The following is a 16,727-nucleotide window of genomic DNA, read 5'->3' on the forward strand; positions in this document are numbered from 1 at the left end:
CTAGCCCAGACCGAGTCTAGCAAAAATCACACAATGCTATCACGCAAGTTCCTAATTGCAAATAAAAAGTGGATGGTGAGAACCTACTTGGATTCCAACGCTAGTGTTCGTAGAAGAGATGTCGCTCTCGTTCCTTTGCCTCAGCCGGTCACAATCCCCACGATCTCCGTGATTGGACACCTGCACATGCAAAGAACAACACGAATACAAGCATAAAATCTAGTAGATGCAATTATATATCAGTCAGAAAAGATATAACTCAACATCGAACATAAGACAATGAGAGTGGAACCATAATGATAGTCATCTATTAATAAATAACAAAGAAGAATACAACCATTGTTCTGACGTCAAATCCTCCTTTGGCTGGGTAGTCAACTAAACAAGTCTTGCAAAGCTTGTTGGGATGGGAACAAGCCTCTCTCTCTTTGGGTGACAAGAATCTCCTTACTTATATTTGGCCTTATGGGTGCAAAGAAGGCTCTTGCAGCTTCAAACTCTCTATCACTATGCTGGAATTACTGACTAGAACTACTGTAACTAGCTTGCTCAAGGCATAGAGACAAGATTTTATAGATAGAAAGGAAAGAGATAGGATCAACCACATTATTCATGGGATTGGCTTTATCACTTGGAAACTTCCATGAAAGGTGGCAAACCACTTCCCTTCTATGGAGATTCGAAGCCAAACCATCCTAGCTCAACATAGATTCAATTGGTGAATGGGTTGAAGAGAACCTTCGGAATCTTGTTGGTTGAAAACTTTACTCAATTCGGTTGGCGCAAGTGTGACTCTGAGACAAAGCGCCAATGGCACGCCCTTTTTAGAGGATTTCCCTCATTGGCGCGAGTAGTGAATTGTGGACCCGCGCTAATGCAAAAAGAGCTGTTTTCATGGGTATTTTGCAGGAGAAGTCTTCAGGGCACATAAAGCTCACACTTAGAGGAATATGATGCAAGTGGTTTCAGGTCATGTCACTTCTCACAGGTCCCAGAATGAGTCCTCCAGTGTGCGGGTGAGGGGTAACAGGGACGGTGACAAACGGTGACAAATTGTTGTGTAACAGATGCCCCCTAAAGCATGAGGCCCGAGAGAGAGAGGGGTGAAATGCTTTACAAGAACATGCGTGACTGAAAACAAGGCCGCCGGAGAACCTGCAAAAAGAATTACAACTGATATCTCAAGTACATGATATATGTGGTATGGGCGCAGCCATCCATAACAGAGTACATAATAATCTAGATCCAAGGCATGGACGCAACCATCCAGAGAGGATCGATAAATAGACTCAGGCATTGTCGCAGCCATCCAGTGAATGAGTCATGTAATGATCATAATAATCCACAAATCGCAGGCTGGATTCAAACAGACAAAATCCAGGGTCTTGCGCTCCATCTCGACCCGAACAGAGTACAAGTTTAAGCATGTGAATACAAGAGTTGAAGTCGAACATGCATGAACATCGTCTGATTACCAGCCAATATTGAAAGCTGTTAACAGACGCGAGAGGTACCACCAATAACGATGATGGTCCTCAAGGTACTATAGGTACAATCTACAGCGTGCGAATCAATGAGCTGGAGTTGAACACCCGTAGAATCATTCGATCGGAGGCCAATGATGAAAACCTCTCGTCGAACACGAAGAACCTGCCGTTGAGGCATGCAAGCTCCAAGGCACTGGAAGGGAGTCTCTAGATCAGCTTCCTGGATAATGAGCTGAAGTCGACAGGAAGTGACCTTGATCAAAGGTGGGCCATAGTGTTTCCCACATCAGTGACACGAGACAGAGGAAGAATGTTGTGGTGAATCGAAATTATGTGAGGTATCAGAGGAGGTTGTAATGCTGCAGAGGTCAACTTCTCTTGAACATATCGGCAGCACGATAGTGGACTTGGCAGTATTTGACATCAAATGAGCAGAGGTCATGGTGACAAGGAAATGAGCAGATGAGAGGTCAAATAGGATAACCCAAACCCATAGAGGCAAGTGTAAAACAAGATGAGATGTCCCCACCCAGACACGAATGCAGACTAGTGCCATGTTCAAGAGCGACATACTGCCGACACGACAATAATTATGGGTCCATTTCCCCACCATTTCTGGCGAGTACCCCAGTTATTTTTAACAAGCTTGATGGGGATATCATATGCTTGTGAGCGTCTTTGCGATGGAACCCGATGTCATTAAGTTTTAACGAGTCTGACAAAGGAAGAACTAGATATCTTTTCCTGTTTAGAGAGTCTGAAAAGACAACAGAAAAGAAAACTCCAGGGGGGTCCTTTTTCGTACAGTTGTGTCTCTCGAGCCTGAAAAAGTATAAAACAATGCCCGAAAGAACCGCCCGACCATTACGATCAAGGAGTACTTTTCATTTATAGTGACATTGATCTGAAAAAGTAAAAAAGCGATCAACATCACGTCGTTTCGTAACCATTAACGAACCTGAAACGACAAGGGTCCGACGATCTTTTCATTTTTACACAGTCGGAAAAGGGTTTAAAGACGACCACCTCTTATTTACGTTTAATGAGTCAAGAGGGATAACTCGGCGATCTTTTCATTTTTAGCAAGTCAGAAAAGAGCTGAAAGATGACTCCACAGTGAATTTTTCATGTATTTATCGAGTCTGAAAAAGTATAAAATACAACTCGTTTCACCATCGAAGTTGCAAAAAGGACCTGTCATGGCACCAAAAGCAAGCGTAAAATACATTTTCGACCAAAAATATATTAAAATATTCAAAAAACAACTTTTTAAACCTAATTACAAGTCGAAAAGTCTATAAATATGGTGAAAATGTAAAAAATAGAATTACTTTTACCTTTTTACCTCTTGCATAGTAGTAGTGGTCCATTTGGGGAGCGAACTTCGAGCAGTGATTACCGCCAATCCGTACAACCATTTGAGATTCCGCCAGTTCCAGGTAAGAGGCGCTTCCCTTAGCTCCATTTTCATACTCTTTTTATGCATTTTTTTCCCTGATTGAGCCTCCGCAAGGGGGATTTTAAAATTTAGGGTTGCGCCCCATTGGCACGAGTATCCGGCACGAGTCCGTGCCAATGGGGTGATTTGCCCAAAGGTGTCGCGCCATTGGTGCGACTGTTTTAAAAACAGTCACGCCAACCACGCGACATAATTTTTTGCTTGAATTTTCTCTTCATTTTTGAAATTTATCTGGTTTGTAAGCCTACCAGTGTTTCAATAATGATTTATTCATCCTTGTGGGTGCAGGAAACAAGCAAAAATGGTGGTGGAATGGAAAGAACGAGAGCATGATGTCGTAGATGCCTTGGCCATAGTGGATGAGGGATGTATGAATGCTTTGAGAGACTGTGGTCTCAAGAAGTTCTTCCTCACCTCTTATCTGCGAGCTTAACCGGAGCTATTACAGTTCATAGTGGATGATTGGGATGTTGATGACCAAGTATTTCGCTTACGGGATCAAACCTTAGAGCTGGATGTATATGATGTGTACTTCATTATTGGGCTGGCACGGAGAGGGGCGAGCCCTATTTTGACTGGAAGCAGACCTTCCGGGAAAATATAGGCGAAGTGAAGGCCCGAGTGTGTCCAGAGGCACAATTTGGGAAAAACAGTGCCAAGGTGGATATCGCCACCATCCATGACTTGGTTCTTAAGGTGATACTATTCACCATCATGCGTGCAGCTGGGGTACAGGTGCCCCATGAGGCGAGCAATAATCATCTGTTACTAGTGACAGAATGCCTCAGCCCCACCCTTTTTGACTGGGCTACAGCGGTGACTACAAATATCAAAAGGCAGCTTACAAAGTGTAAGCGCGGGGGAGTGAAACAGTTCGAGTATGGCTTGATTGTGGTGTCGTTCTTCTTGGAACGATTACCCCTCTTCCAGTACCAGGGAGCTGTAGTGGCGGACCCATTGCCACGAGAGCCTAAGATGGCTCGCTAGGCAGCATTGATGCCCAGAGGAGGAGGGGGCCAGCAGATGTCTTGGTGGCCCAAGCTCTTCATATGGCTTCACCGTCAGTTGATCGTGGTAGAGGACTGGCCATACGCGAGAACGAATTTCATGGGGGATCCAGACTTCCCACTGCCAGAGGGAGAGGAGTGGGAAGAGGAGTTAGGTATGATCTCCTCTTTTTTAATGTTTTATGTATTTTCATTTTTTTTGTCAATACATGCATGTTCTGATGACAGTTGTATGTATATGCAGATGTCGGCTCAGAGCGACCAGCCGGCTTGTCTCCTATAGCGCGGAGGGGCCAGCCTGCAGCTGATCCTAAGGCAAGGGGTGCCGTTGGGGAAGAGCTGGTGCAGAATCTCGAGGGACTCACCCAAGGGATTCCAGGTTATGCTAGATTGGCGGACGTGCCTTTTGCATACCAGAGGCACACAGTGGGGGTGTCGACCCGCATCCATCGTCTGTTGAGACGCTTGGTGCGTGTGGTGACGTGCTATCATGAGCACCACCACGAATAGATTTCTAGGCTTCTTTCATGCATATTTTTTGAGGGACATGTTGTCCGAGGATGTATCAGGATGAACATGTATTATTTTTTGAACTTATGTAATGCACGCGGTGCAAAACTTTGCGACAGACATATATATATACATATGCCTATGGTTTATTATTGTGCTTTTATGTGCTTGCTTATATAATGTTTTGATTACAAATTACGCAAATGTCTATCTAATACATGATTAGCCAATGCATCAGATAATGTGTTTAATCGTCTTGGAATATGTTGATATGTGATAAAGTCAAAATTCCTTTCTAACAATTTAACACGTAAGTACAACCTTAAAATGTGACGGTCTCTGACGGAATATCGCCCATTGAGCTGATGGACGACAAGTTGAGAGTCTAGGTTAACAAGCAATGTACGAATACCGAGATTAATTGCCTCAGCTAATAATTAAATAACAGCGCTATATTCAGCAACATTATTTGTAGTACAGCCTAAACACACACCTTGAAGATCTATCAACTCATCGTGAGGATCGTAGATCACCCACGCCGCAGAGGACAGATTACGAGTGTTGCGGCAGGCACCATCACCGAAACCAATGTAAGGTGCACCCGACATCTGCACAAGAAGCAAAAAGACACAATAAGGGGAAATCACGCTTTCACACCAAGCCGAAAACATGAAAACACACACACACACACGCATGTAAACTATGCTTGAGAATAAAGGAATGGGCATGCCCCCCAGCATGGTGTCTCAATTCGAGGTACATGCCCCCCAAGCTTCAGTCCATTGAAAATGGAGTGAAGGTTGACATTACGGTTATTGCGCTCGAACGGCATCATATCGCCCCAAGATTCTATCTGATTAGCGGGAGGAAGGACCCACGGATCAGAACGCACAGAAATCATGTTAATAGGGGCGAGATTCGGAGGTGGAAGTGGAAAGACACCCATTAGGGCAGGATCCTTAAAGAGTCCGGCTCCCACACTCTCGAATGATTTGGAGGTATGCTCCACAAAAGGAACATTGCCTTCAGAAGAGGAGGCGAAGAAGGAGAGTTGGTCCACCGTGAAAATCTTCCCCTGATGAGGGAAACGAATGACACGGAAAAGGGAGGAAGCCACGGCTTGCATGGCGTATGTCCAGCTACGTCCGAGGAGGAGGTTGTAGGTAAGATTAGGGTCGAAAACTTCGACCTCCACTTCTACCGTCTTCCCTTCCAAGGAGATGGGCAAGCGTTGGAGGATACCATAAGGACGGGACTCTCTTCCATCAAAGGCTTCTAATGTCGTAGGAGACTGGCTCAGTGTTGGAGAACCAATAGCTTTCCAGCAGGTGACAGACATGATGCAAGTTGAGGCACCTTCATCAATGACTGTACGATGAATCGTTTTACCATTGATGATGACCTGTATAAGGAAAGCGATTTGGTGAGGCAGTCTCGGCGTATAGCCCTCGAGATCAAAAGAAATCAGATCCGAGTCAGCCGGGTCTATGCCACCGATGGCCGATAGCAAGGACTTCCTCTGGGAGGGGCAACTCTGGAGCACTTCTAAAGCGACATAGGAGATGGAGCCTGAGCTAAGTCCTCAACAATGCTGTAGTGCTGGGCAGCACGAGAATTAGGGTTGTAAGAAGACTTCCGGAGTACACCTTTTGGAGAGGGTCGAATAGTCGTCCCAGTGCTAGGTCTTTCGACGTGGAGTGGACCCAAACTGGATGGAGGAGCGTTGGAGGGGACCTCCGGCTCTTTCCCAGCATGAGATGGATATTCTTTTGCTCGAGTAGTGACATGGATGGGAATCATCCCAGCCATAAATACTTGAGAGCCAAATGAAGAAGATGGTTGTGATGGATCTGCCACCATTTGAGTTTGCTGTGAAGGGAAAGGTTCTTTAAGCACAGTAGGAGTCCCAGGAGCACCTTTCAACAATCGACTAACTTCGGACCGCCTAGGGCAGTCTTTAGTGTAGTGATCCTCATCACAGATAAGACAAGGATACTTAGGTTTTCGTTTGGCTCCTTCCTCGGGTGGAGGTTTAGGGGAGTCCTGCTTGGGTTGTTCGGATTTATTTTTGGCTTTCCCTTTCTTTTTCCCTTTCGAGGATTCATCTGCCGTGGTGGACTGAACAGCGTTAACCTCAAAAGTACTTCCAGAATTAGATTGACCCTGAGAAGTGTTTCCATTAGAAGCATTCTATTTTTGCTTCCCAGGGTTCGCGGATGATTTCTTTGAAGATGCGTTTACAGAGCCAATAACACCGTCAACAGATGGTTTTGGCAGAGCTTTGGATGTTCTAGGTCTCGGGGTGTCTGGCAAATAATCATATAAAGTACCTGACTGAGAATAAACTAAGTCAAGGTACTGAGCACGCGCGATAGCTTGCTCTTCAGTCACACAAGCTCCCATAGCGATGTCTCACGCGATTGCAGGGATAAAGGAAGTCGTGAACCAATCGGTCAAGAGCTGATCAGGAATCCAAAATTTGATCAAGTGACGACGCCATCTCCATTCATGTATATGATCGGATATATGCGTGGCCGTGTCCTGTTTGAGAGACGTAAGGAGATGTGTCCCTGTCTCATACCGAATGGGTAACTGAAAATGAGTTAGGAATGCCATAACCAGCGAGTTGAAATCTTGAAATGTTCCACGATTTAACTCAATATACCACTTAGCGGCCGAGCCGGTGAGAGTCCTTTGGAAGAGGCGGAGCCGGATGGAGTCATCAAGCCATGAGTTGGATGAGCACCAAAGGTGATAGGTCATGACATGGGCGTGAGGGTCCTCACCAGCTTTGCCATCAAATTTCGGGCAATCACCGCGTATCTTAGTTGGAACTGGTGGCCAATATGGATTATGAAGAATGGGATCATTTGTCAACTTGGACACATCTGGGAGTTCCAACGTCGCTAAGAAAGGCAACTGAGGATTAAAGGACATTTGTGGCTATGGAAGAGAGGTAGTACCAAGGTTCCAACCAGGTGGTGGTTGCCCCCATGGACTTTGTCCGGATGGGCCTGGCCCATAAGGGTTCTGCCCATAGGGATTTTGCCCATAGGGGTTCTGTCCATATGGATTTTGTTCATAAAGATTCTGTCCATAAGGATTCTGTCCATAAGGATTCTGTCCATATGGATTTTGTCCATAAGAATTCTATCCATAAGCAGACAGTTGACCCTGGGCCTGCCCCCCAGCACCCCATGGATTAGCAACTTGACCTGTAGGTGCAACATACTGTTGCTGATAATTCTGGTAAGGAGTGACCTGCATTTGTTCATAATTTTGATAAGGGGTAAATTGAGTTTGCCCCTGGGGTTACTGGTAGCATACGTTGGCTGAGCTCCATACTGAGCCTGATAAGAAGGTTGCACTTGGTAAGAAGGTTGGGGTCATGGCCCACCTTGCATTTGATAACGAATTTGAGTCTGGGGCCGAGAAGGATGTCCTTGAACAGGTTGATCCTGGACCATCTGGCCGGAAGGTTGGCCTGGTTGGGTTTGGGACAAACCCGTTTGCCCAGAAGGATGTGCTTGCTGGGTATCAGGTTGTCCTTGAGAAACCAAGGGTTGTCCTTGCGGAACAGATGGTTGAGCAAGCTGGACGGCCGGTTGACTTTGAGGTTGGCCAGCCTGTCCAGAGGGATGACTAGGATGGGTAGTGGGTTGGCCTTGCTGTGCAGAAAGCTGACCCGCTTGCCCAGTAGGATGACTAGGCTGAGCAATGGGTTGGCCCTGCTGTACGTAAGGCTGCCCCCGTTGCCCAGAAGGGTACCCCTGTTGGACTGTCAGTTGACCTTGTGGAATATAAGTTTGTCCAGCTTGTCCAGAGGGATAACCCTGCTGGATACCAGGTTGACCTTGTTGGATGTAAGGTTGTCTTGGTTGTCCAGACGGGTAACCTTGCTGGATACCAGGTTGCCCCGGGTAACCAGAAGGTTGAGTCAGATAAGTAAAAGATGGACCACCAGCGGCCAAAGGTTGTCCCTGATAGGGTTGTCCTTGTAGGACCCCAGGTTGTCCTGGGTGAGACTAGCCATAATATTGCTGCCCTTGGGGGGTTTGCACATAAGATGGCTGGCCTTGGTTAGGCAGTCCCTGAAGCTGTGCAGGCCTTACTTGGCCCCCATGGAAGGTGGTGGCGTTCCAAGTAACGGATAATGGTACTGAAACCTCAATAATAGGTTGAGTAGGCAAGGGTTGAGAAAGCTGAAGGTATTGACCAGCAGAATCGTAATAATTGAATGGACCTTGCGCATTCGGATCCTGAACAAATTGTCCATAGGCATCATATGGCCCCCCTCCTAGGACGGGACTAGAAGAGGGTGGTGCACTTTGTGTAGGATGGATAACTTTAGGTGTGTGTGCCGGCTGGCCGCTACTCACTTGACCGTGAGGGGGACCAGCACCAGTGTTCAAAGCTGAAGATGCTGTAACGGCACTAACAACCGAAGTTTAATGTGCTATACAAACAGTTGGATTTGTCAGAACTGAAGTGACAGGTGTAGTGTGGACTTGTGAAACAAAAGATCCCGTGGTGGGAGTGATGTGGGGGTCCCACATACTCGAAGCAGGGATCTTGGCACTTACCCTATCCCTCAACGACTGGTAGCGTGGGGGGAGCAGAGAAGTAGCTGGGATGGGAGTGTCGATATTCGACAACACAGGTGTCTCGCTTACTCTAGGAGATGTCTCATCCATGTGAGAGGTAGACATTGGAGACGAAACACTAGGGGGGGTAACAGGAATATCGTCCTCGTCAGGCTCCCAGATGGGGTTCCAATTGATTTCGTAATCCTCGTCGCCCGGGGCACGAGAGTTGATCGGTTGGATACTCGGGATAACAGGAAGAGTATCACTCACAACCGATACCTCAGGAGCAACGGAAGACAGAGACCCTTGATCACTCGAAACGGGAGTCGATGGTTTAGCCAGGATGATAAACTTCAAACAGGACCTAAGGGAATCTAACGATAAAGGACCCTACTCAAACTAACGCACACAAGATCTAACCAGGTAATGTTAATCGCGGCCAAATAAATTTTAAGACGCAAGGACACAACTTGACCTTTTCATGTTTTAAGAGTCGAGAAAAGGACAAAAAGGTGACTCTAGTCGCCTTCGAATGTTTTGTGAGCCCGAAGTGACAAACTGCTCAAGTGAGCCTTTTCTTTTAAGGAGTCCGAAAAGGATCAAAAGTGACTACTCTAGAGAGACTAGGCAAAGCGTTTACCAAACAAATCCGTAAAACTGCATATACACCTTGGCAGTCATATGAAAACCAAGGACTTCCCGTACGGCAGTCAATCTTCCTGAATGCTGTGTTCGGTGCGTTACGGCTTGTAAGGCGGTAGACACGGCTTCCTGTGGATAAAGGATGATAACCTAGTGGGGTCTCCCCTATATACGCAACGGTACGTGGGAGCTCAAGTCCATGCTAGACCACTATCGAGTCACAAAAGGAGGAATCACCCAACCGTAGTGTGAAACAACAGTGACTAGGTTTAACGACGCCAGAGCACGTCTCTAGCCTAGACCTCTAATCAGTGAGAATTATGTTCCAATGTGTTTTTAAGTTCATTCAGTTCATTTTATGGTTGATCTTTAGTTAAGTTTCAATTTCCAGGTCCTATCGTATGTAATCTCTCACAATTCCCTAAATGCAAACTATATGCCAAAGAATATTATTTCGTTTGATGAATACTAACTACGAGAGAGTTGAGAATTTTTCAAACAAAATGACCACAAACAATCAAGAACCACTCTAATGCAACTAATGACAAATAAACAAAACTTTTTGTTTTAAATCATTAATCAATGAAAATCTTCTAATTTCAATTAACTAATTCAACGCAAAAGAGATTGTTCGTTTTCTTTTCAATGGCAAAGTGCACTAAACAAATTTTGAGAGATAGTAACACCGAGTAAAAAGACAAATTTCACTCAATGAGAACACAATCAAATCCCCAAAACACCAAAATAGTCCTTCAAACCAAGAAGAAAACACAAAGACCTCTACAAGCTATGTAATCTAAGCCCAAACGAAGTCAAGCGAAATCCAAGCGGAAAAGGAGCAAATCACTTGAATATCAATAAAAGGCTTTGACAACTACTAATCAAGCGCAAAAAGTAATCACAAAGTCGACTGGATGAGCAAAGAACCCAAGACTCCTATGGAAGGCTCGACGCATAAAGCCACTAGATGCCCTAGGGCTAAAATGTCAAATCGATAGAAAAATGCAAACACCCAAAGGATGGAGATCTAAAACCAGTCAAACAAGGATCAAACACACTCCAATAATTGAAAAAGACATGGCAAGATACAAATCCAAGCTCAGAGGGCTTGAAAACAAGCAAACTGGAAAAGTTGATAGGCCTGGCACAACTGTCAGGCTGCAACTCACGCTTTTATGGGATTGGCGCAGGTTGTCTTTGAGCAACTTGCACCAATGGGCGCGACTGTTAGGCTAAAAAGCGCGCTAATCGAGTTTCCTAAGTCAAAAACAAAAACAAGCAATCCAGGGCTTGAAAACAGTATCTAGGCAAACCAGGAAGCAAGAAACAGCAAGAAATCCAACCCAGAAAGCTATCTAAGCAATCAAACGAGAAACCAAAGAGACAAGACTCCCCAGCGGAGTCGCCAAATTGTTGTGGAGGTAAATCCTCTCTGCGGACAGAGACAATCCCTACTAGCCCAGACCGGGTCTAGCAACAATCACACAATGCTATCACACAAGTTCCTAATTGCAAATAAAAAGTGGATGGTGAGAACCTACTTGGATTCCAACGCTAGTGTTCGTAGAAGAGATGTCGCTCTCGTTCCTTTGCCTCGGCCGGTCACGATCCCCACGATCTCCATGATTGGACACCTGCACATGCAAAGAACAACACGAATACAAGCATAAAATCTAGTAGATGCAATTATATATCAGTCAGAAAAGATATAACTCAACATCGAACATAAGACAATGAGAGTGGAACCATAATGATAGTCATCTATTATTAATAAATAACAAAGAAGAATACAACCATTGTTCTGACGTCAAATCCTCCTTTGGCTGGGTAGTCAACTACACAAGTCTTGCAAATCTTGTTGGGATGGGAACAAGCCTCTCTCTCTTTGGGTGACAAGAATCTCCTTACTTAGATTTGGCCTTATGGGTGCAAAGAAGGCTCTTGCAGCTTCAAACTCTCTATCACTATGCTGGAATTACTGACTAGAACTATTGTAACTAGCTTGCTCAAGGCATAGAGACAAGCTTTTATAGATAGAGAGGAAAGAGATAGGATCAACCACATTATTCATGGGATTGGCTTTATCACTTGGAAACTTCCATGAAAGGTGGCAAACCACTTCCCTTCTATGGAGATTCGAAGCCAAACCATCCTAGCTCAACATAGATTCAGTTGGTGAATGGGTTGAAGAGAACCTTCAGAAGCTTGTTGGTTGAAAACTTTACTCAATTCGGTTGGCGTGAGTTCGACTCTGAGACAGAGCGCCAATGGCGCCCCCTTTTTACAGGATTTCCCTCATTGGCGCGGGCAGTGAACTATGGACCCGCGCTAATGCAAAAAGAGCTATTTTCATGGGTATTTTGTAGGAGAAGTCTTCAGGGCACATAAAGCTCACACTTAGAGGAATATGATGCAAGTGGTTTCAGGTCATGTCACTTCTCACAGGTCCCAGAATGAGTCCTCCAGTGTGTGGGTGAGGGGTAACAGGGACGGTGACAAATTGTTGTGTAACACCCCTTGTTCCTAACTCTGGCCCACTGCTTTTCCTCAAACCAACATATACACGACTGTGCCCATAGAAACCTGCGTATGCATAGTCGCGTATAACAACCTTTTTCTGAAAAAATAGGATTTAACAACAGGATGATGCAGCAACTACTACCAGCTTTTGTCTAAGATATTCAAATGTCTCTCTGTGCAGTGGTTTAGTGAATATATCAACAACCTGTTCTTTGGAGGGAACATACTCCAATTTGACCTTTTGTTCAAGCACTTGTTCACGTAGAAAATGATATTTGATGGGTATGTACTTGGTCTTGGAGTGCATGACTGAATTCTTTGAAATACTGATGGCACTATTGGGCAGCAGATAGCCCCATAGCATGTTTTTGGGGCTTAAACCCTGAGTTGTGGTCAATGTAATGTAAAGACCCCGTTAAATGCAGGCGCAAAGCGCGAGACTCTAGGATGAGACATAGGGTTGTCTACCCTAAAATAATGTAATTTAATGTAAAGTTTTGTCGGCCTACCCACGGTCCGTGGACCATGGGATTGTATAAATAGAGCGAGACTCTAAGTGTAAAGATAGTTTTTTGGAGAAAAGAATAAAGAGAGAGATGCGAAGGCATGGTTAGAAGATAGAAGTGGACCTGAAGTGTATTGGGTCGTAGTAGTAGGTAGAGGCTCTGTAGCTGAGTGCGCAGAGGCCTAGTAGAGTCCACAGCTAAGTGCATGGACCCCTACAGCTAAGTGCGCACGGTGGAGTCAGGTATGTAACTAAACTTGAGTATTAATAAAGATAAGATTGATTTAGAATACTGTGCATCGGTTTGTAGATCTGTATTTCTATATTCTGGTTATCTTTATGCATTTATATTGTTTTCGAGTATGCACACTTATATGAAAGTTGAATAAGTAATAGGAATATTGGGCCCGCACAAACTAAGTTAAGCACTAATATAATAGCACAGTAAGCATCGAATCGGAATAATACTGTATTCACAAGGGTGCACATTGGTTGCGAAGGATAGAAATTTTCACAGAGCAGCGCAGCGCGCAGGATCATGAACCTCTAGAACCTTCATCAAGACATCCCTAGGGTGTTGAAACCTAGTACCAGCATCCTCCCATACTACTTCAGTTGAGACCTCAGTCCACGCTCCGCGGACTATTGCCGAAAGGGCCAGTAGTACTGGGATTTTCTTGGCTAAACTCACTACTGAACCTAGGGAAAGCCCCACGTAGCCAAAAAATGGTTTTATTGCCGGGACCGGGATCTACCCAAGGGATGTCTGATATCGTGCCACTCGAACCCAACAAAGAAGGGAATTGAAGAGTGGTTGGACAAGAAGATTCATGAGTTCGTGACACAAGAAAACAAAGCTCCGCGAGTATCTGAGAAAATGTGGCTAGATCGCTACGTGTATATAGAAATCCATGAGATTTTCTTCACGTCCTTTCCTTCTAAACTGTATGAGTAGATCGCGAGGTTAGCCAACAGCCAGGGAAGGTATAGGCTCGACCAACCGATAGTGTGGACTCCGGAATTAGTGCGCAGACTAGAGGCATCAGAAGATAAGATCGCACGAGCTGTGGACCATTGGCTCGACCGATAATAGGGGGATTCATCACTGAGTTCGCGGTAGACACAACCGTGAGCTACAGCGAAGTAGAACAATGTTTTCTCAAGGGACCACGAGGTAAGTATATTAAATCTTTGAATACCTGGATTAAGATGTTGTTATGTGAAAAGCGGGTTATGTGAATACATTAATGTTTGGGACGACGCGGAGCAGAAAGATCTACAAAGGTGGTGGGGAATTAGAAAACAATCCCTTAATTTCACCTTCACGAGAGAGCAAGGAAGAGCTCACTCAAGTCTCTCCGAGAAGTGCGGTTAGTTTGATAAGGTAGCACATTCCGCAGTTACCACCTCCACCCACGCCACCACTCGCTTCACCTCCCTCACCTTCATCCCCACCCACTCCACCTCCACCACCTCCATAGTTCAGTATGGCAAACGCGATCAAACTGCCAGTATTTAGAGGGGTAGAGAATGAAGATCTAGAACAATTTTGGTTCGTGGTAAGGGCAGTATGGGAAGCACAAGGTGTAAGGAACAACAACATTAAGAAGGCTACATTAGTAAGTGTGTTGCAGGATCGCATGTTGACATGGTATATTAAGCACTCTAACAACCACCTGAACGCAGGAATAGAGGAAATCCAGATTGCACTAAATAGGGAATTCAACCATCCAAAGTCAGAAACACAATCAACCATCGGGTTTAAAGAGATCGCGATGCTTCCAAGTGATACCCCCTAGGATCTGGATGAGTGGCTGAAGAGTACGATCCGTGAGACCAATATGATGCTAATAGATGCCCAGCATCGCGCATGGTTTGTGGCATCCCTGACAACGCACTTGAGGATGGCTCTGTCACAATAGAAACTTTCCACCCAGGGCGAAGCATTGGAAATCGCGACGAGGTTGCATGAAACCCCAATACAAGACCCTGGGTTGGGAATGCAACAAAGCCACGCGCAACTATAGAATCTATGCCTGGAAATGTAGAGTTTGAAGCAGAGAATGTCACCGAGGCTAGAGGCGTGCGAGGAGGTATGGTGCGTAAAATGCAAAGGCCAAGGCCATGACAAGAACCACTGTCCAGTATTCGTGAACTACTTGGCAGGATAGGGACCCATGCCATTGAGACCAAAGGCACAGGCAAGGCCAAGTGCGACACCCGTGTTATGGTGTGCGATCTATCAGATAAGAGGAAAACACACGATGGACAATTATCATTTGTTGCAGAAGTATACATAGACTCCCCAGCAATTGTTTTGTAATTTCTACAGGTCGTGTCACACAGAATGAGTCGATCTTGCGGACAAGATAGACCTTCCTAGAATCTAACGATATCTAGTGACAAGCAAGCCAATCAAAAACTATCTTTCTCTAAATATGCAATTAATAAATAAAGGCAAACAAGTGTTTTAGGCCTACCTTGGGTCCAATGCAAGTTTATGGAAGCCTCGCTCCTTTGATCCAAATGAGCTCCCTTGTAGCGAATCTGCAAACACAAACAAGCAAACAAATTAAATAGCACCTGAAAAGCCAATATCATAAAGCATACTTATCATGATGATCAAGGAATTCATGAAACAAATGACATAAGACAATTTGTTGAGAAAAATGAATCTGATTGTATTAATTCAAATCAAAGAAGAACTTTACAACCTGTGCCTTGATGTTGTACAAGCTCCTCCCAGGGTCCAACAAGAAGTCTCCTCTACTTTGACAAGTTTCACTCTCTTCCCAATGAAGCCAAAGGGTATGTGATCTCTCCTCTCAAGCTTAACTAGGAATTCTCAATTCCACTAGCATTTACCCTCAAAAATGTTCAGCTTCTAACCTCCTTAGCAACCAGCCCAATGCCTTAATTTATAGTGCAATGGAGGGAAGTTACTAGGTCCTCCATCAAAGGGATAAAGCCCTCCATTAAAGGGGTAGCTCCTCTCATCAAGGGATTAGCTCCTTCTCTTTTGGGATGCATGAACCACCTAAGAGTGAACAATCCATGACAAAATTCCTTCTAGAATCATCTAGAATTAACCCAAAGTGAGTTTTTTAGAATAAACTTGCGCCTTTTTGACTTTCACAGGGGTCCTCACCCACTCCTTTAGAGACAGAGCGGGTAGGTCTACAGGTAATGTGAACAGGGGGTGCGGGACCATAGGCAACAGTGAGAGAAAGTGCGGAACCAGAGCTTTGTTGATTTTTAATGTCTTTCTCTCATTTTCAAAGCTTGACATGAAGAGCTGAGGTCTGAGACTTGCTTAGGAGGACAGTATAAGTGATGATAGACCCATACTAACTGCAAATAGTCATGGTGACGATATTTTTGTGTAACAGGTCGGTAGGCCACGACAAGCGCACTTCTCGAAGCTACAAGCTAACGATGGATCGAACCCAAGCCTATAGGATGCAGACAGAAACACGAGCCCTCAACCCAACTGCGGGGATGGTGCGCACTGGATTTCAGGAAATCCAGGGACGAGGTCGAGGATGAGGAGGAATGGGACCAGGAAGGGGCTGCGGACAATTCATTTGTTACAATTATGGAGAACTAGGGAACTATGCCCGCGATTGCACCAACTCGACAAGGATATCCTATTCGTACTGTGCTTAGTTTGATCATGAAACAGTAGATTGTCCTACATTTATCACATAGATGTGTGAAAAAGGGGTATTCCAGCCCCCTCCAACTCAGAATATACAAATGATGAGGTCTGAACTACGTGAAGAAGACCCGAATGTAAACATGATGCTCAGAAGCGGTGCGACCATGGGAGAGGATAAGGGGAAGCAGCCAAAGGAAGATACATGGGTTCGCAAGGCTACTACAAAGGAACCCGAGTTTGACTTAGAGCGCGCAAAGGAGACGTTCATGGAAGCTAAGAAGAGCTTTGTGGAGACCTCCACTTCAAGCAGTAAGGATCAACCAGAGCCATGAATGGATCCTTCAGTGCTTACT

This window comes from Pinus tabuliformis, chromosome 1_2 (assembly GCF_031772625.1).
Source record: "Pinus tabuliformis cultivar Carrire ecotype Pingquan chromosome 1_2, CPIR1, whole genome shotgun sequence".
In the NCBI taxonomy this organism is placed as follows: domain Eukaryota; kingdom Viridiplantae; phylum Streptophyta; class Pinopsida; order Pinales; family Pinaceae; genus Pinus; species Pinus tabuliformis.